This window comes from Vulpes vulpes, chromosome 10, assembly GCF_048418805.1.
Source record: "Vulpes vulpes isolate BD-2025 chromosome 10, VulVul3, whole genome shotgun sequence".
Classification (NCBI taxonomy): Eukaryota; Metazoa; Chordata; class Mammalia; order Carnivora; family Canidae; genus Vulpes; species Vulpes vulpes.
The window spans coordinates 31,878,280-31,890,293 of record NC_132789.1 but is presented as its reverse complement, the minus strand read 5'-3'; the positions used below and the strand labels follow the sequence as shown (position 1 = coordinate 31,890,293).

Genomic DNA, 12,014 nt, shown 5'->3' with positions numbered 1-12,014 from the left:
TTTCCTCCCATTTCTTCTGTTCCTCAGTTATCAGACACGTTTAGGGACAACATTAACATTTGCTATCAGAGCAATAGAGAACAGTAATTTAAATTGAATTTTTAAAATCCTTTCCATTTGATGAGTCCTACGTGATAAATGTAAGCGATCAATCACTAAGTTCTACAATTGAAAGCGATATTACACTATATATACATTAACTAACTAGAATTTAAAATAAATTTTGAATCATAAATCAATAAATGAAGTTTAAAACCTAAAAAGCCATTTTTTCCTCTCAACACATAATTATCAAATTAGATATAGTCCCCTTATTACTTTTATAAGTTTTATCCTTTTCCTTAATATGCAATTTAACTTAACTATCTCACCTGGATCACTCAGTTTTATCTCCCCGTGGACCTGAGCTCTCCGTTACCTTCACCTTATTCATAATACAGTGGGCATTATGCACATGGGTTAAGCCTTGCTCACGTTGGTGTTTCTTTTGATACATGTATTGTTCATAATTGTGCTCCTGTCCATGTGTCATCATTTAAAAATATTTTATTAATCTTGTATATATCCGTGTAGAGGAAAATAGGGTGTCTCCCAGCATACCATCTCAGTTCCAGCCTGACATGTCTCATTCAGTTTGTACTGGCTGGATTTGGAGTAGTGGTCCTGACTAGAAAATGATGGCGAAAATTAAAGTGGTGGCTGTGGAGAGAAGCACCTGGACTTGAAATATATATTTTGTAATGAATTTTATACAATGTCTTAAGGGCGTCATTAGTGCAATGACAGAAGTCAGGGTGCATTCTAACTCAACATCAGAAGAGCCCTCAGGTAGCAGGCAGTGGGTCAGGACTTCTGGGACAGTGGGGTGGACCATACTCCTCTGGAGGCTGAGGAAGGTGGATAAGAAATTCCAAAGGAAGTGGAAATATGTGCAGAACTCTGATTTTCTCCTGTCATGTTTCTGAGTGCTGTAATTGTAAGAGGAACTGGATTCATGAGCTTGACTATGAATGGTGCTATATTGGAGTCATCTTTTCTTGCTATTTGAAAATTATCGGTCTCAGCAGCTCTGCACTTCCTTCCCTCTGCCACTGCCACATGTCCAAGTGGGGTTTGTTTGGTGAAGCTTCTCGGTACTTGTGCTGGGGAGACTGTAGGGCTTGTCACTGACCTACAGGGGACATGACCTGAGGGCCACAGCCCCCCTCTCTTGTATGTGAGAACCCGGAGGCTGAGTTCTAGTGTGAGCCAGGAGGTAGAGGAGAGGTAAACTCTCCCCTTTGTGATTTACAGGCCTTTGTGCAAAACTTCATGGATCTGTCCTGTTTGCTGGACCTGAAAGATGACTCCCAGAGTGGTTGACATTAACAAATATTTCCTCTGGTGTCACTACATAGGCTCCCCTGTCCCTTAGCTCATGCCAGCCTGCACACCCCTCCAGAGTCTGATGTGTGAACGTGCTTCCGTGGAAGAGACGCCCCTGTGCAGCTGCCCTAGAGACCCTCCGTGGACACAGGGGACCTCGAGGCCTGTGTGAAGGTGTGGCTGGGCCTGCTTCACACACACGTGCCCTAGGCACCCTGCTGACCTGTCTCCTCGGTCTTCCCAAGCTGCATGTTAATGGTTCTATCTTTGGCGTATTTTCCAGGATCATGACTCCGGTTATGAGAAGAAAAGGATCATAAGGGCTTGAAACAGAGGAGTCACAGCAAAACCACCTGCAGCCAATAAATTCTACTGGATTTCCCCATCAGTGGGTTCCACAGCACCCACAGGGGCATCTGGCCATCAACAAAGGAGAGCCACGAGTATCACTTCCACTGACTGTGGCTTTGAAGGTACTGTGGGGGTAAATCAGTATGTAGATTCGCGAGAAGTGTAGTTTGTGCAGAAGAGTCTAGAGGCTGGGATGAAAGAAGGAGCTGGGAAGGTGCCCACTCAGAGCTTGTGCAGCTACTTCCAGGGCTCTGAGGCCACCCTGGAATCTGTTGAAGTGCAGGCTGGCTGCATCATTTGTGGAACAGGACACACAGCTGACCTGGTGACCCACTGCTCCTTGTCAGAGCCCCTTCCAGGTACCTCCTCACACTCATTATCCCTAGTCCCTTCCACACAGCTCACCCTTGTTTACTCCCCAGTATCAGGCAGGACTAAACATTTGGTTCCCAAGCATCAGTCCCTGCCCTCTGGCCCACACCAGGCAGGAGAAGCCCCACCCTCCGAAGGCCAGCTCCTGAAGTCTACAGTCCTTTTCCCCTCCCATGTTAAAGGCAGGTGCCGGTTTCTGTTTGCCTGCTACCGCCATACTACCCTCATGGAACCCCCCCCTCCCATGATGTGCAAACAGTGTCTCGTTCTCCGCTCGCAGAGCCCTACTCCCACCAGGGTGAACCTCCCCATGCTTGCCTGCCAGTCATTTCTGCAGGCTGTTCCAGCTGTTCCAACAACAGCCCTGCAGGCTGAGATTTGAGGTCACCCTATAGACACCACGCCACCTTCCCAGTCTCTCCTTTCTGGGCCTCTCCTCTCCTGGCTGCTCTGAGAGCTTATTCCCATTCAATCTGGCCCTTCTGGATTCCCCCAGGCACAACAAGGCCTCAGTCACTGTCACCACCAGCCTGCCCCCCACACCTCGACCTCCCAACATGGAAATTTCCCTTTTACCCTGGGGCCGCTGCCCAGCCCATTTCCTGGCCACTGACATTCAGCCACAAAGAGCCTCCACACCTGGCAGCTCTCCCAGGATGGACAACTGGCCCCTCCAGCTCCAGCCCAGCCCCAGGCAGATTTGCCTGGACCCCAAGCCTTGGACTAAACTTGGGTCGGATCACACAGTCAGACTTTGGGAACCTTCTCCCCACTCGCGTACCGTGTAAGCACCCGAGCAGGCTTCGCTTGTGCTGCCCTTGCAGCATTCCCTGGGGGCATGGGCCCTGAATCGCCCCTGTCACGTCCATGCACAGGACTGTGACCAACATAGGCAGGGGCACCATTAGTCGGGACGATTTCAGCTTCCAGATTTCTGTAGCACCAACAGGTTTATAGGGGAGAGGCTGCCCCAGATCTGAGATTTACCTGAGGAACACTCAGAACAGCAGGAAAGAGGCGGCTTGAGGAAAGCTAGGCCCTGTATAGCTAGGATCTCCTTGCCAGAACACTCAGGTGTCTGAGTCCCATGGTCTCAGGTGTCCCATGGTCACCATGGGACCCAGCCAAGAATATCTCTTGAGTTTGGAGGCCCCTAAAGTCACATTCCCCCACGGCCTGCCCCTTCAGAACCTTGGGCCTTACACCTGAGGACACAGCAGCACTGCCTGCTGGGCTGCTTTGAGGATCGTGTCTTTCCATCCTCTGCTCCTAGCCGCCCTCCCCTGTGGTGGACACAGCAAGGAGCAGACTTGCCAGGAGAACCCCTCAGCACTTTTCCAGGGCTTGTGGAGAGACCACCCTAGTGTGCTGGGTTCTCAACTGTGGCATTTTCCTCCAGGTCAGGCTTCACTGCCTCGGGCTCTGAGGGGAGAATGCTGCCCCCGGCAATGGCTACCTCAAAGTGTAGCCAGAGTCCAGCTTCCTCACAGACTGGACCGTGTGTGGGCTCCGTGTCGTTGCGACACATGCATCTAGCCCTGGCCCCTGTGATCCTGGAGCACACGGAGAGCCCCAGATGCCACCCTCCATTTGCACCCCTCCACTCTAGGGGGCCCAGAGGAGAGTGGTGGGAGACTGGCGTCTGATCCCCATGGTCAGAATCCTCAGACAGTAGATGGAAGCTCCTGATCCCTTCCTACTGTCCTGGATATGGAAAGCTTTTCCATCTCCTTGTTTTTTCTTCAATTTCTTTCACAAATATTCTGTGCTTTTTAGAGTAAGGGTCCTTTACCTCATTGGTTGCATTGCTTCCTAGGTATCTTAGGGTTGGAGGTGCAGTTATAATTGGAAAGGAATCCTTAATTGCTCTTTTTTCAGTCTCATTCTTTGTGTCTAGAAATGCTGCTGATTTCTGTGCATTCACGTTGTATCCTGCCACATTGCTGAATTCCTGTAAGAGTTCAAATAATTCTGGGGTGCAGTCTTTTAACTTTTCCTCAAAGAGTGTCCTGTTTTCTGCAAAGAGTGGGACGTTGACTTCTTTTTTGGAAATTTGAACACCTTTTATTTCCTTTTTGTGTCTGATTGCTGAGGCTAGGACATCTAGTATTATGCAGCATAATACTGGTGAGAGTGGACTTCCCTGTCGTGGGGCTGACCTGAGGGGAAAAGCGCTCAGTGTGTCCCCATTGAGAATGATCCTCACTGTGGGCTTTACATAGGTGGCTCTCATGATATGGAGGTGTGTTCCCTCTCTCCCTACACTTTGAAGAGTCCGAATCAAGGAAGGATGATGTATTTTGTCAAGTGCCTTTTCTGCATCAGTGGAGAGGATCATTTGATTCTTGTCCTTTCCTTTACGATGTGATCTATCTCCTTGATTGATTTGCCAAAATTGGATCACCTTTGCATTCTAGGAATAAATCCCAATTGGTGGTGGGAAATAATCCTTTGAATATCCTGTTGGATTCTATTGGGTACTTATCTTGGTGAGTATTTGGAAATCCATGTTCATCTGGGATACTGGTGTGTAATTCTCCTTATGGATGGTGTCTGTGTGTGCTTTTGGGATCCAGGTAATGCTGACCTCATGGAACGAGTTTGGAGGTTTTCCTTCTTCTGAGACAGCTTCAGTAAAATAGATATTATTTCTATTTTAGAAGTTTGGTAGGATTCCCTTGGGCAATCCTCTGGCCCTGGACTCCTTTATTAGGAGGTTTTTGATGACTGCTTCAATTTCCTTGCTGGTTAAAAGTCTGTTCAGGTTTTCTTTATCTTCCTGTTTCAGTTTTGGTCGTTACAAAGTTTCCAGATATGCATCCATGTCAAGTATTCTTGGCTGCAGGTTTTTTGTATTTAGCACCCTGAGTTTATCATGCCAGCTCTTTCTGCCCTGCCAGACTTATCCACAGGTCTCTGTGGGGAAGTCTGCTTTCAATCTAATATTTCTGTGTGTTGGGAACCTCTCGTCTTGAGATTCTTCCAGGTTTTTCTCTTTATCTCTGACCTTTGTAGGCTTCACTATCATATGTTGGGAGTTGATCTATTTTAATTGTTTTGGAGATGGATCCACTCTCCCTCTTGGGTATGGATGCCTGTTTCCTTCCCCAGATTATGGAAGGGCTCAGTTGTGATTTGGTCAAATATACCTTCTGGCTCTCTCTCTCTCTCTCTCTCTTCACCCTCAGGCACTCCAATAATTCTGATGTGGGTTCTTTTGTGGTCTCACTGATTTCCTCAAGCCTCTCCTCACGTTTTGTTCTTTTTGTCTTTTTTCCTCAGCTTCCTTTCTATCCAGCGGCTTGTCTTTTATGTCACTTACTCTCTCTTCTGCTTCATTTATCCTAACCGGTAGAGCATGCATGTTAGACTGCATCTTAAGAGTATTTTAAATTTTGTCTTGATTAGATCTCATTCATGCACTAAGAGATTCTCTACTGTCTTTTATGCTCTTTCCAAGGCCTGGTAGTAACTTTATAATTGTCCTGAATTGCATCCTTGACATTTTACTTAAATCCATATAGATTGGATCCCTGGCAGAGAGTATTACCCCTGGTTAATTCTTTTGTTGTGAAGTCCTCTTTCTAGTTATTTTGTCCAGAGCAGGATGGGTGAACACGTGAACGGAATAAAATATGTCAACCATGACCCAAGCAAAATACACACTGGACAAATATGATCATGTCGGAAAGCTAAACAGAAAAGCAAAAGTGAAATAGGGGTGGGGTAAGATGATAGGATATAATCTCCTAGGTGAACAGGACACGGTAATGCATTTGTCCCTGAGTGTATATGGTCTGTGGATTAGAAGATTCTAAATCTCAAAATTATAAAGAAAGCAAAGTTGTATATATACAAAAATAAATTTGAGTACAGTGAAGGAATCCAAAATGAAGTATATGTCTATCCAATGTAAATGTAAAAAGAATAAAAGTTACCAAAAGACTTAAAAACCAAGAGCTGATTAATAAACTATTTCAAAAACAGGAACAAAGAAATGGAAACTTTTCAATTGAAAGATCACTGAATGATGAGAAAAAAAACCCTCAAAACTTGTATTCTGTTTCCCCCGATTTTTGGTGTTTTACAGTCTTGTAAATTTGTGAATTTGCTGTGCCCTTGTCCTTCCAGCTGGTGTTCTGAGGGCGGGGGCCTGCTGCACTGCATCTCAGGTATCTTTGCTTGGTTGGTGTTGCACTGCCCCTTGCCGGAGGGTGGAGCTCAGTGTAAGGTGGTCCTCAGCATGGCATTTGTTCCCAGAAGGCTTTCCACCCCTCTGTAGAGATTCCAAATAAAAACGGCCAAGTCCCCATCTCCAGCCCCGGTCCAAAAGACCTCGGTCCCCTCTCTTCAGTAAAGCCTCAGTGATAAAGAGTCTTCACTTTCATGTGTGCCACAGTCTGCAGACTCCTGCGGAACGTGACCACATGGATCCTCCCAGGGGACAGAGTGTCCCACCCTATTTCACTTGTCTAGGGCACTGGCTCTTAGGGCAGTTTCAGGTTGGTGCGGGCTCCTACTCTGCCTGTCCTGAGGGAGGGTGGAAGGCCTAGTGGTGTTGTCCTTACAGGCTCCCACCCCAGAGAGCTGTTGTAAGGTCTTAGGTGTAGTACTAGCTTCACCCCTCCCCGGGGATGGAGGAGGGTCCCGAGGTTCTTTCCTCTGCAGGTTCCCCAGGCAGGGAGCAATTCTCACATGGGGCCCCTACCCACAGTCTACAGTAAACCAAGTTGGGAGCCCTCTCCTGGGCTCCTGACCCCAACCAGTTTCCTAACTCCAAGGCTTGGGAACTCCCACCAGCTCAGGCACTCTCATTAATTCTGTGACTCCAGGGATCCTAAAACCACGCTGGCCACCTACCCTAGAACTCTCCCTGTTTCACCACTTGAGCACCTTTCAGGCAGGGCTGTCTTTCCCTGGAGATACTTCTACGGGTTCTGATTTTGCCCTCTGGGGCTACATCACTTTCCAGTGGCTGCCTAAGGGGCTGCCTCCCCACTGCCCCTGCTCTCTGCTTTTATGTTCCAAAACCCCCCTCAGATTGACATCTCCACCACCTCTCTCTGCAAAAAGTGGTCACTTATCTACTTGTAGAGTTCCAGATATTCTTTTCTTACATCACGGGTTGAATTCACGGGTGTTCAGACCACATTGATAGTTATCTAGCTAACAAATTCAAGGGTCAGGTGAAACGAGGTCCCCCACTCTTCCAAAATCTTGCCTCTCTTCAGGATTGCACCTTCATACTCTGTCTCCCTAGCGGATGTCACCAGGGTTGGCTTTAGCTTTTGTGATCATGGGCCTAGGTCTGTCTTTATTTGGGTTGTCACCAGCCCCGACGTGAGGTGGGTAAGGCAATTGCTGTAGCCCCAGTGAGTGGGCAGCCCTTGCCCCAGGACACTGTGACCTGAGGTACTACTGCTGGTCACTGGGAGCCCAGGATTCAAATGCCTCAGAAAATACTCTTTGAACTGGAACTTCTGTTCATTTCAGCCTTTGCCTTCCTGGAAAATCAAGAGCATCCCCAGTGAGAGAGTTCACCTTATCGATGTCTCAGATCCTCACCCTGCTCTCTCTCAGGGGACAGCGTGTGACACTCCAGCATCTCATCTGCATGCCAGGCACAGGTCATCCCTCGGACTCCTGTGTACCTTGCCAGTCAGTCTTTGTTTTAAATGTGTTTGAGGATTTTCCAAATTGCTAGAATTTAGTTTTTTCCTTTTTGCCTGGTCAGGTGCTTATTAGAGCAGAAGCAGCAGCCATGAGACTTGCCTATAATAATAATGAAAGGTTGATAAGCCAGGCTCAGGTAATGCTGATAAAGGCCAAGGTAATCTCTTTCTCAAAAGTCTTACATCGAATACTGTTGTGTTTTACATCGAATACTGTGTTGTGTTGTGATCTCTCTTCATATATTTCCTTTACCATATATTCAGAACTCAGGAAGGACTTCAGGACTACTAATATTTTATAAAGTATTCACGAAATATGCATAACATAAAATGTACCGTTTTACACATTTATGTGTGGCATTCAGTTTAATTACGCACATGTGTCGGGCTGTGAAAAATAAGCACCATGAAACCCCAGAATTTTTCATCAACCTAAATACAAATTCTGTTAACAAGGATGCCCCATCTCCCTCTCCCCACAGCCCAGGGACCTCTCATCTTCTTTTCCCCGGGGTTTGATATCTTCTACTGTCACCTGTTGTCCCAGTAAACACAGCGCTTTCTCTCTCTGATGGACCATCTTACAGCTTTTCACAGCTTTCCCTTCAGTTTCCTCTGCAAGTGACTGGTGAATGCTTGGGTCAGGTATTTCCTCGTTGCTGAAGGATAAACTACTCTGTAAGCATCCATGGTTTGAATGTCATGGTGTGGAGGGGCTTCGGGATAACATGACCTCCCCTGCCACAGACAATGCTCAATACATTCTGCCTCGGGGGGGCATGCAGGAAAGCCTCCTACCCTAGTTCAAGTTCCCACAGAAGATTCCTGCTGGATAGCAGCAGCCCCAGTTATACTTGGTGCAGGTCACAGGCTGGGAGTGGGGTCCTGGGTTGGCCAGAAGTCAGAGCACAGGTTTCCATCTCACTTCCCCAGGCCAGGAGCCCTGTGTGAGCAATGTGATGTGTGTCCCAAGATGGGCAGTAACCCTCAGCCACCTCCTCAGGCTGGATGCCAGAGAAGCTCAGATCTCGATGGTGCCATAATTGCAGCCAGTGTCTCTGCCTGGCATCCCTGAGGGTTGAGTACAAGCAGTCATCACGGTTTGGGGGGCACCACCAAGCAGCTGTTGGTACTGGCCCACAGCATGACTTTTTACGTTATTGTTGCTTCCAGGGCAGGAGATGTGACGGTCTGACCCAAAGACCCTGATGCCGAGGAAGCTGAATCAACACAGGCTGTACCCACACAGTTGGAAATAACAGAGAGATACACAAATGGAGAGCTGGAATTTCAAAATATCCTGGAATTCAAGGTCAAAGAGCAAGGCTCCTGTTCCTACTATATCCCTCCTGCTCCACCTCGGGATTCCACACCTGGACAGTAAGTGAAAAAGAAAAAAAAGAGATAGAAGTCCAGGCCATGCTGGAGACAACCAGGACTGCACGACACACAGCAGACAACCAGAGGGGCTTCAAGTCTCTCTCCTGTCACCCAAGCCTCAGGGGAATGGAGGTATGTTTTGCAAATATTCACACACACCCCAGGCTATCCCATCGCCACATGTGCACCAGTTCCCCCAGGCTGCCAGGGCAGTGGGAGGTCTCACCTAATGGACCTCAAGGAGCTCTGACATACGATCCCAGACAGGGAAACAAGGCTGGTTCTCACGGGTCTCCCAGGCACCCCCCCCCCCCGGCACTATCAGGGATGAGGCAGCACCTGGAAAGGGTCCTAAGCTTCATCAGAGCCTGTCCACTAACACCCCAGCCTGTCTTCTAGAATAAGGATGGGACGTAGCATTAGGGGACTGTGTTGCCCATCACCTCTGAAGAGGCCTCTTGGGCTCTGTCCAGACTCACCTTCCTGTGTGTAAAGTAATATGTGGTGGGATTGTGACGAAGTCCCTCCCAGAGAACTTGTTCTGTGTTCCCCAGGGCAGAACACAGAACTACAGGGCTCAGCCCCAGTAGCCCTGTTTAGGAGCCTGGCTCACTCCCTTGTGTCCCCTAATTCCCAATGCTGAGCGAATGAAGTGCTCCCCCAGTTCTCCTCTTTTCTCACCTCTCCCCACTGATGGGGAGGAACTTGACCATCATCCCAAGGAAGGTGCTCAGAGAGGCTGACCTCACGACCCAGAGCTTCCAGCTCCTCCTAAGAAGGGCCCTCTTCAGGGAACATGAGGAGCCCCCAGCCCTCCCAGGACGAATCTGGGAGAACAAGGGCCTGACAGTAGACCCACACAGTGACACGTCCCAATAAGGAAGAGAAGGTCAGAGACACACAAAACTGGCCACCAAAGGCTGCGTGAACACTTTCTCATAGGAAAGGAGGGAAGCAGCACAGGTGTCTGACAGACTCTGGTGGAACAAGGCACATGGTGGCCATCCTCTGCTCTTGATGTGTCTCATGAAAGCTATGTAGGTCTGGTCCTTGAGACACACTGACATTTGCTCAAATATTCCTCCTGTTGTGAGTGTGGAAAGTTGGGGACAAGTTATCACTTGAGTGCTCACACCCAGGGGAGCTGAGGGCCCTCTGTAGCATGTGGGGTCCTCACTTCTCAACTGTGAAGTCCTCAAGAGAACAGAGTCTGAGTGAGGAGGGCACTCCTCTGCCATAGATCATATTTATGGCTCAGTTTTACACACACTCAATAATTATGTCATGAAACTGTATGCTTTTAACAACTTTATTTTTAAAAGATAACAGCAAACTAATGTTTGCCCTTTGGCAAATGTAAGATGAGACATAATTTTAATTGCTGATTTTTGAGAGGATGTTGGGGAGTTTGTGTGGGAGGGGGTCAGGGTGTGGGGGTGTGAAAACACAAATAAGCTATTGAGAGTATTTTAGTGGCTCATAACATTGGAAGGATTTCTGATAAATGACTTCAAAAGACATCTTCTAGTATACCTAGAGCTTTTTCCTTTGGAATATTTTTTCTTTTATTTTAAAACATACTTTATTTAAATTCAATATGTCAGCATAAGGTATAACGTACAGAGCTCATCTCATCACTGCCCTACTTAATGCTTGTCACCCAGTTACCCATCCCCCCCCCCCATCTGCATCCCTTGGTTTGTTTCCTAGAGTTTGGAGTCTCTCATGATTTGTATTTTTCTCTAATTTTCCCACACTCAGATTCCATCCTTTCCATTGTAGTTCCTTTCCTGATTTCTTATTCCAAATACCTCTTATTTCTTATTCCACAAATGAATTAAACCATATGACGATTGTCTTTCTGCAATCAGAATAATCTTTCTGAAAAGATATAAAACTAAACAAATCAATTTCAGGAATCAGAATTTAACTGGAAATTGAAACTTATATTTTGGCTTTTGTATGTTTCCTCTGACATTGGCCATCACCTGATGACCTCGTATAAATAGCCTAAAGTGGTAGGAAAGACTATGCACTGGAAAAAAGACAGTCTCTTCAATAAATGGTGCTACGAAAATTGGACATCCACATGCAGAAGAATGAAACTAGACCACACTCTTGCACCATACACAAATATAAACTCAACATGGATGAGAGATCTTAATGTGAGACAAGATTCCATCAAAATCCTAGAGAACACAGGCAACACCCTTTTTGAACTTGTCCACAGTAACTTCTTGCAAGATACTCCACAAAGGCAAGAGATAAAAAACCAAAAATGAACTATTGGGACTTCATCAAGATAAGAAAAAGACTGTGCAAAAGCAACAGTCAACAAAACTAAAAGACAACCTAGAGAATGAGAGAAGATATTGGCAAATGACGTATCAGATAAAGGGCTAGTATCCAAGATCTATAAATAACTTATTAAACTCAACAGCAAAGAAACAAACAACGCAATCATGAAATGGGCAAAAGACAGGAACAGAAATCTCACAGAGGAAGACACAGACATGGCCAACAAGCACATGAGAAAATGCTCTGCATCACTTGCCATCAGGGAAACACAAATCAAAACCACAATGAGATACAACCTCACACCGGTGAGAATGGTGAAAATTCATAAGGCAGGAAACCACGAATAAGGAGATTTCAGAAGGGGAAATCTCCTGCACTGTTGGTGGGAATGTGAACTGGTGCAGCCACTGTGGAAAACTATCTGGAGGTTCCTCAAAGAGTTAAAAATAGACCTGCCCTACGACCCAGCAATTACACTGCTCGGGATTTACCCCAAAGATACAGATGCAATGAAACGCCAGGACACCTGCACCCCGATGTTTCTAGCAGCAATGTCCACAATAGCCAAACTGTGGA

The 12,014-nt window shown here is 46.9% G+C and overlaps 1 protein-coding gene across 1 annotated transcript in view; it reads left to right on the top strand.

Moving 5' to 3' along the window:
* LOC140594330 (nebulin-like) overlaps positions 1-12,014 on the top strand; it is an 82,433-nt gene that overhangs the window by 46,616 nt on the left and 23,803 nt on the right. Inside the window, exons 8-9 of the mRNA XM_072725269.1 lie at positions 1,649-1,838; positions 8,934-9,272. The gene's annotated coding sequence lies outside the window, so the exon portion shown is untranslated. The remainder of the gene's footprint in view (positions 1-1,648; positions 1,839-8,933; positions 9,273-12,014) is intronic.